Source organism: Pteropus alecto, unplaced genomic scaffold (genome assembly GCF_000325575.1).
Source record: "Pteropus alecto unplaced genomic scaffold, ASM32557v1 scaffold565, whole genome shotgun sequence".
Classification (NCBI taxonomy): Eukaryota; Metazoa; Chordata; class Mammalia; order Chiroptera; family Pteropodidae; genus Pteropus; species Pteropus alecto.
In genome coordinates this window covers 761,400-770,714 of record NW_006436808.1, presented here as the reverse complement: position 1 = coordinate 770,714, position 9,315 = coordinate 761,400, and positions in this window count along the sequence as shown.

Sequence of the window (9,315 nt, the reverse complement as noted above, 5' to 3'; positions counted from 1 at the left end):
GAAAGTGGGCTCATTCCACCACTCATTTCTCCCCAGGAGTTATCAGTTCCTTTGGAATCATATGGATATAAATCAGATCAGTAGCCTCCTGGCAGCAAATTTAGTCTATGTTACAAAACAATCCAAGTGCATCCAAAACTCCAGAGACATCCCTTTAAATAAAAATTAGAAATTATATTATTAGCCTAAATGTAAGAAAGGTATACAAAGGCAGAAAGCTCTAAGAAACTGAGGAATGAATTTAAAATAAAATCTCCAATTACAATTGAAAAAGCATTTTTACGGCTCCAGCCTTACACAACTCTTTGCTAATGCTTTCATGTAAGCAAATATATTTAAAACTCCCGCCAAGACTTTTTCTAAAATCAGAAGCCAGGCCCAAAGGCAGCCATTGGATTTATGTGAGTCTCTGAGACCAAGAAATGCGTGGCTACTGCTGACAGATTAGGCTTTATCTACCTGGGATACTCATGCTGGGAGCATGAAGGCCTGTACAAGGCATTCCAATACCTACTTGAGGCAATTTGGAGTTGTCTCATTTAATTGCCTCTGATGTAATATGTTGATACCTTATTTAGCAAATTCTGGGGGAGAATGACTCTTAAGAAAGTAAATTTGATTGTTAAAGACATTGGGGGAATCTGTGTCCTTAGCACTGCCACCTGTGCTTAAGAAGGAAAACATTAGAGATAGCTCAGAAATAGTCCTCTAATCGTGGTGGATCCGTGAGGGAACACGTCATTGCCAGGGCTTTGAGACTGTTGGGAGGGGCTTCCACTACTGGATAAAATCCAACTGAAAAGTAGAAAGGCCACAACATGTTCAGTTTGAGATCAAAGGACATAAAGATCAACCTCTGAGGGAAGAAAGGAAGAAAATAAATTATTCCAGACTTCTGTTTCAGTCTCCACTTCTAGTCAATACCCAAATCCTATAGATTTTCTCTCTAAAATATGTCACGAACATGTTCCATTCTCTCATTCCTATTACCAATGCCTTCATTCAGGCCATCATCATTTCTCTACCATAGCGTGCTGACTAGTCTCTTTACCCACATACCGGCTCCCTCCAAAACTGCTATCTGATCTTTCTGTTACATAAATATGTTTACACGACACCCTTTTTAAGTCTACTAAAAGTCAGAGCGGGACAAAAGGAAAAAAGGAGTGATGCTTCGAATAAAAACAAAGAGCAAGAAAGTAGATGTAAAACCAATCATATTACTATCTTAAACATAAATGGAACAAATTCTCTAATTATAGTGATTGTTGAATCACAGTTTTATAAAATAAATCTAACTAAAAAAGAAAACTAACTATATACTATTTACTTTATATATAAGGACAAAGATTGATGAAAGTGAAAGGAAAGAAAAAGATATACCATGTAAACACTACAATAAGAAAACCGGTATAGCTATATGAGTATTAGACAAAATAGACTTTAAGGCAAGACATATTACCAGAAAGGAAAATAATAATGATAAAAGGGTTAATTAAACAGTAAAATATAGAAATACTAAACATGTGTATACCTAATCATGTAATTTTAATATACATGAAATAAACATTGATATAAAAAGTAAAGAAAAAAAGTTTAAAAATTTATTCTTATAACTGCGAATTTTAAAATATATGTCCTTCCCCCACCACAGGTATATTTACCCTTCAAAAAAAAAACACACACACAATAAAACAGAAAAATGATGAGGGAGGAGTGAGAATTTGACTGTTTTTTATCTGACTTGTAGCTAGAAAGATTCTCAGATGGACATATGAACAGTTCTTTAGAAAGCAAGTAACAGCAGTCCACACAGAAACTCCAAGGTGAAAGTGGTTTGTGAAATGGCTTTTTGAGGGGTGGGGTTTTTGTCTGAGGTGTTTTTTAGCCTGTCAGTGTAGTCCAAAGTGTAAAGCAAGAACCAGGAGTTAAGTATTTGGCCCTTCATCTAGAGATAGCACCATCTCAGATTCAAATGGATTTACCATTTTAACAAATGCCCTTGTTTTTAAACATTTTCAGATATGAACTTAATACCAGGTTAAATTATATGAAATCTTCATTACTATAGGTCAAAACTGATTGAATATCAGCAATTTCATACATTCGACCAAGTATATTTTTATACGTATATGCTTTGTTGCAAAAGTAAATTCCTCTTTTAAGAATATGTTAAATATAGACTATGTTAAATAATGATTCCATGAAATATTTGAGAAATAAAAAGCACATGGATAAAAGAGGGCATCTAGTGAACACAAATTTGCCCCTGATCCCTTCTCTCCTATAATTTTATATATCTCTCTATATATATAGATATATATAAAATTATAAAACTGATAATATATACTATTATCATATTATCAAGATTAGTTTTACAAGTAACATTCAACAAAGCATTCTATAGATGTCCACCCCATGCAATGTTCATCCCTTGAAAATACATTGTCTCAAATGGGTCAATAATCTTTACAGGTAGGCTGAGCCTTTAAAGTGAATTAAATCAGATTGAACTGGGTTTCTGCCATTCTTCTTGGCCCTTAACAAACTCTTCATGACCATTTCATGATCTGTTCTCTGCCTGTGCTGTAATTTATTTCTCCCTTCCCTTAATCCCACTCTCCTGCTGCAACAAGATAGTAGCTATAGGATTTATAACCTCACACTGGTGTCTAATCTCAGACTTGATTGAATCATTAGTCTCCAATTTATTGATCAATTTCAGCTGCAGTATCCATTTCACAAGAGATTCGATCCTTAGAGACAGGCCGTAAACAAGCAAGCCTCCAACAATCAACGAAATATAAATTTGTTTATATTATTCATCTCATAATTTTTTTCTTCTTCAAAATGCTGAGGAGAAAATAAATCAGAGTGGCTGAAATATAATGACAACTTTTTTTCATCTAGAACATATGTTAATTGTGCTTAAAGTACTTTATTAAAACACTGAACCTTATATTAAAAGGTTTTTAAGATATGTTAAAAATCAAAATGTTATTATACAATTATGCTTATAACTGCTAATGATATTAAATTGTATATGAGAAGATGTACTGGAAATTTTGACAAATTGGCAAGAAAAGTACAGGCTATACCTCTTTGTCTTGCCAAAGTTCTCACACTTGCTGCTAGGGTCAAATTTTAACAACTAAGGCAGACTATCTAAGACATAAAACTCCAATAACAATTTATCCATTATGATAACTAGGATTGATTTAAGGGTTAAAGGTGAATCATTCAGGAAATATAGATTTGCTGATGAGATTTTAAAGAGGTTCACTAATAAAAAGAAGGAAGTTACTAAAGCATCTACATTCATCAGAGATTTGAGGACTATTACAACACAGCCATAGAACCAGCTAGTTTTATAAGAATACTTTTCTTCTACAACCATAGATTTTTTTTTTCCTTTGACAAATTCATTCAGGCTGAGAAACAGTTTGAATTAATAAAGAATGTATTCCTCCTCCAGATCATGAATAAATATGAAGGAAAGTGAGAAACAAATTGTACATGTAAAATTTCTTATTGACTTGGTTGAAAGGTTTATAAATTTTTAAATTTATATTAACATTTTAACTAACACAATTAAACACTTAAAAATACATCTTCCTGTTTTAAAATAATTTTATTTTGTTATTGAAGACATTTTAAGCTATTTAAATATTCATTATTTTACTTTTATTTCTGCCCATGAAGAATTAACTCACAGGAATTGCTGTCCCAACTGCAAACATTTGGAAACACACATGAAATATTTGAAACAACTGTTTTCAGACATTAACAATGGGCAGCACAGGAAATTGACTTTTGAGTGAAGGGAAACAAATTAAATAAGCTCCATGATTGCCCCCAGGTTACTGCCTAGAGGCATTCACCAGGCTGCAGTGCAGAGATGGGAAACTCAGAGCCCAGTAAGTCATCCTGAATTAAGGAAACAGAGATAAGAGTTCAGAAAAGTTGAAGCAGCTATAATTTGCAGTACAGAGTACTGGAGAGGAAGAAACTACACAGAGAAAAAAGCTATAAAGACCTGAAGAAAGGTTGTTTCCAGTCTTTGCCTATGTACTGATCCATGCATGTCTTGAGTAAAATTTCATGACACCTCAGGAAAAGCACTGAAAATTAGCAGGCCAAACAATTCCCAAGACTGAATCAAGGCAGAGAATTGTTGGCATCTCACCAGCCAGAGTAAGACTTCATAATATGTGAACTTAAAGCAGAGTTCTCAGAAAGGTCTCACCTTACTAGTGGGGCTAAATTGGCCCTTGAACAAAGGCTACTCAGGAACTGTCATTATAAAGCTTCAAAGTAAGCCTCAAAAAAATAGAACTGACTTCAAGTTACACAAAAGAACAAAGTCCAACACTCTTTAAAGGAATCCAACACAATCAAGCACTACACATGACAAAAGTCACAATTGTCAGCACCTAATGAAAAATTACTAAGCTTACAAAAAAGTAGGAAAATACAATATCTATCCAGGAGAAAAATCAACCAACAGAAATAGACACATGAATGATAGAATGAGCAAAGTTCTTAAAACTGAATTTTAAAATCTTATAAATATGCCCAAGGATGTCAAGATATGAAAAAAAGCAGCATCTGAAATATCAGTTATTTAGACTCTTGATTATTATGATTCTTACAGAATATATCAAAAATGTTCATGGTAGCCTTGCAAATTATAGACTATTATTGAATCCATCCACATTCTCCTATAAAAACATGTCTTTGAGGAAACTGGTCATCTCTTACCTGGCCTGTGCCATAATCTCCTTGCTGGTCTCAAGCCATGCTCTGCACCACAGCCAGAGTGATTCCTCCAAAATGCAAACATGGGGAAATTCAAGACGTCATAGAAGATAAAGGCTGTACACGCCTCCTCTAGTGACCACATTAAAATTATAATGAAACTACAAAGCAACCAGTATGTGGAGTCACCAGAGGTCTGGCTGAACAGAAACCCTACAACTAGGTCACCTCAAAATGGTAGGAATAGTGGAGACACGAAATGCCCAGTCCTTCAACCATGAGTGGCAATTAAGAATCTGGAGGGCTATCTTGGCTGCAGAGCCCTCTCCCCTACATGAGGAGCAAAGGATCCTGGCCACACACTGGGCTCCCCAGCTCAGGGTTCCAGTGCTGGAAAGAGACGTCCCCACAACCTCTAGCTGTGAAAAACAGTGGAAGTTGTGGCTGAGTGAGGTGGAGGGCCGTGGGAAGCGGAGACCTTCCTCTTAAAGGGCCCATGCTTGGCCTTACTTGCTGATGGATTCACTCGCTCTGAGCTCCAGCACTGGAGCAACTGCTCGAGGGGTGCCAGAGATATATGGGGAGGCGTTGAGCTGTTAGGCTTCAGGGCGAGGGCTGGAGCAGTGGCTGGCTCCTAGACAAAGGTGCAGGCAGAAGCCATTGTTCCTTCGTTGAGACTTCCCCGCTCCCAGCCTAAAGGTGCAAGTGCCATCAACCTGGATAACACAACTCATTCTACCGAGGGGATCCCCTGAGCCTCTGCTTCTCCCAACCTGTGGGACCACACAAGCCCCTTCCAGTAATTTTTTTCTGAACAAACAGGCTGTCTTGGCTTCTGCTGTGAATTTTCGTAAAATCTCTCAAAGGCTCACAAAACCCAAAGAAGCAGTATCTGGCTTTGGTGTGCCCTGTACCTCTTGCTAAGCAGCCCCAAGCCCTACACTAGTGGCAGCAGGCCTTGGTTTTGGACTTAACCCCTCAAGGCACCTATAAGCCCAGCACGAGTGGCAGCCATATGTGGATTTATTGATGATTCTTACCAGGTGGCCCTGAAGTTTCACAGCCTGTGGCTGAACTTGGCCTGCACCTAGACACCTCTCAGGTCTGTGCCAAGGGGTCCCACAGCACACCTACTACATAAAGTCACTCTACTAAGACCAAAAGACTTAGGAGCCCTACCTAATACATAGAAACAGACATAGGAAGGCAGGCAAATGGGGAGACAAAGAAACATGTCCCACTTGAAAGAACAGAACAAAGCTCCAGAAAAAGAATTCACCAAAATGGAGACAAGCAATATACTAGATGCAGAGTTCTAAACACTGATTATAAGGAAACTCAAGGAACTTAGGGGAAAAGTAGATGAACTCAGTGAGAACTTTAACAAGGAGATAAAAAACATAAAAATGGAGATGGAAAATATAATAGGGAGCCAGTCAGAAATTAAAAATACAATAAATGAGATGAAGAGTACATTAGAGGGAATCAACACAGTGGATGACATGGAGGATCGAATCAGCAACATAAAGGATGGGGTAGTGGAGGACACCCAATCAGAACAGCAATATGAAAAAATAATCCAAAAAAATAAAGATAATTTAAGAAGCCTCTGGAATAACGTTGAGTGTAACAACATTAGCATCATAGAGGTAACAGAAGGAGAAGAGAGAGAGAGCAAGGAATTGAAAACCTATTTGAAGAAATAATGATGGAAAACTTCCCTAACCTGGTGAAGGAAATAGACATACAAACCCAGGAAGCTCAGAGAGTTCCAAACAAGATGAATCCAAAGAGGCCCACACCAAGACACATCATAGTTAAAATGCCAAAGGTTAAATTCAAAGAAAATCTTAAAAGCAACAAGAGAAAAGCAATTAGTTACATACAAGGGAACTGTCAGCCGATTTGTGAACAGAAGCTTTACAGGCCAGAAGGGCTTGGCACAAAATATTCAAAGTGATGAAAACCCAGGATCTACAACCAAGGTTACTCTACCCAGCAATGTTATTTAGAATCAAAGGACAGATTAAAAGCTTCCAGACAAGAAAAAATATGTATCAAAAGTCTAAATAAAAAATGGCAATGACTACCTATCTATCAACAAGTACTTCAAATGAAAAAGAATTAAATGCTCCAATTAAAAGATAAGGTGGTTGAATGGATAAGAAAACAAGATCCTTACATATGCTGCCTACAAGAGACTCACTTCGGATTAAAAGACACATACAGACTAAAAGTAAGGGGATGGAAAAAGATATTTTGTAATGGACCTAGAGGGTAGTGTGCTGAATGGAGTAAGTCAGATAGAGGAAGGCAAATGCCATATGATTGCACATATATGTGGAATCTAAAGAACAAAATAAACAAACAAATAAACAGAAACAAACTCATAGATACAGAGAATATTTTGAAGGTTACCTGATAGAAGGAGGGTTGAGGGTGTCAGAGAAAAGGGGCAAGGAGATTAAGAAGTACAAATTGGTAGTTAGAAATTGTTATGGAGATAGAAAGTGTAGCATAAGGAATGTAGCCAATAATATCGTAATAACTATGTATGGTATCAGAGGGGCACTAGATTTATTGAGATGATCACTTTGTGAGTTATATAGATGTCTAATCACTGCATTGTACACCTGAAACAAATATAATATTGTATGCCAATTATAACTGAAAACTAAAAAATTATTATTAAAAACAAACAAACAAACAAACACACAAACATGTCTTTGGTTCTTCATTGCTGTCAAAAGAAAATTCAAATCACAGGATATTTTTTCCCAAAGAATGCTCTAGACCAGAAGTCAGCAAACCTTTTCTGTAAAGAACCAGATAGCAAATATTTTTGGCTTTGCAAGCTGTATGATATCTGTTGCCACTATTCGACTAATGTTCTTGTGTAGTGAAAGTAACCATAAACGATATGTGAACATATGTGAATGGCTAGATTTGGCTATCAGGCCATCATTCATTGACCCCTACTCTAGAGCTGTATAATACAATAGCCACTAGCCAATGTTTTCTTCTAGGAGTTTTACGGATTCAGGCCTTACATTCAAGTATTTAACATATTTTGAATTTATTTTTATATATGGGGTAAGATAGTGGTCTAATTGTATTCTTTTGCATGTAGCTGTTCAGTTTTCCCAACACCATTTACTAAAAAGACTAACTTTTTCCCATTGTATATTCTTGCCTCTTCTGTCATAGATTAATTGACTACATATGTGTGGGTTTATTTCTGGGCTCTCTATTTCATTGATCTGTGTGTCTATTTTTGTGTCAGTACTATACTGTTTAGATTACTATAGCTTTGTAATATAGTTTGAAATCAGGGCATGTGATGCCTCCAGCTTTGTTCTTCTTTCTCAAAATTGCTTTGGCTATTCAGATTTCTTTGTGGGTTTATATAAATTTTAGAATTTTTTGTTTTACTTCTGTGAAAAATGTCATTAGTATTTTGATGGAGACTGAATTAACACGGACAGTAAGCTCTATGACATCAGTCTTAGCAATGTTTTCTTGGACCAGCTGCCTTAGGCAAAGGCAACAAAATCAAAAATAAACAAATGGGATTACATCAAACTAAAAAGCTTTAGCACAGCAAAGAAAGCCATCAGTGAAATAAAAAGGCAATCTAAAAAGGAATGGGAGAAGATATTTGTAAATCATACATCTGGTAAGGGGCTGATATCCAAAATGTATAAATAAATTACACAAATTAATATTTTTTAAAAAGCAACCTGTTAAAATGGGCAGATATTTTTCCAAAGAAGACATACCAGTATCCAACAGGCACATGAAAAGGTGCTTAACATCACTAATCATCAGGAAAATGAAAATCAAACCACAATAAGATATAACCTCATACCTGTCAGAATGGCTATCAACAAAAAGACAAAAAATAAGTTTTAGTGAGGATATAGAGAAAAGGAAACTCTCATACACTGTCGGTAGGAATTTAAATTGGTGTAGCCACTATGGAAAACAGCATGAAGGTTCCTCAAAAAATTAAAAATAGAACTACCACAAGATCTAGCAATTTCACTTCTGGGTATTGATCAAAAAAAAACAAAAACAAAAACAAAAAATAGTCATTCAAAGAACTGTAGGCACCCAACATTCACTGCAGCATTATTTAGAATAGTCAATAAATAGAAAAAACCTAAATGTCCATCAGTAGATAAATGGATAAAGATATGGTATACATATACAAAGGAATATTACTCAGTCATAAAAAAGAATAGAATTTTGCCATTTGCAACCACATGGATGGACCTATAGGGTATTACACTAAGTGAAATAAGTCAGACAAAAAAAGACAAGTGCTACATGATTTCACTCATGTGTGGAATCTAAAAAACAAAACAAATCAACAAACAAAACAAAACAAACAGATTCATAAATATAAGAAATTAACTGGTGGTTACTACAGATGGAGAACTAGGAAGGGCAGGCAAATAGGTGAAGGGCATTAGGAGCTACAAACTTCCAGTTATAAAATAAATAAGTCATGGGGATGTAATGTACTGCATAGAGAATACAGTCAATACTATTATA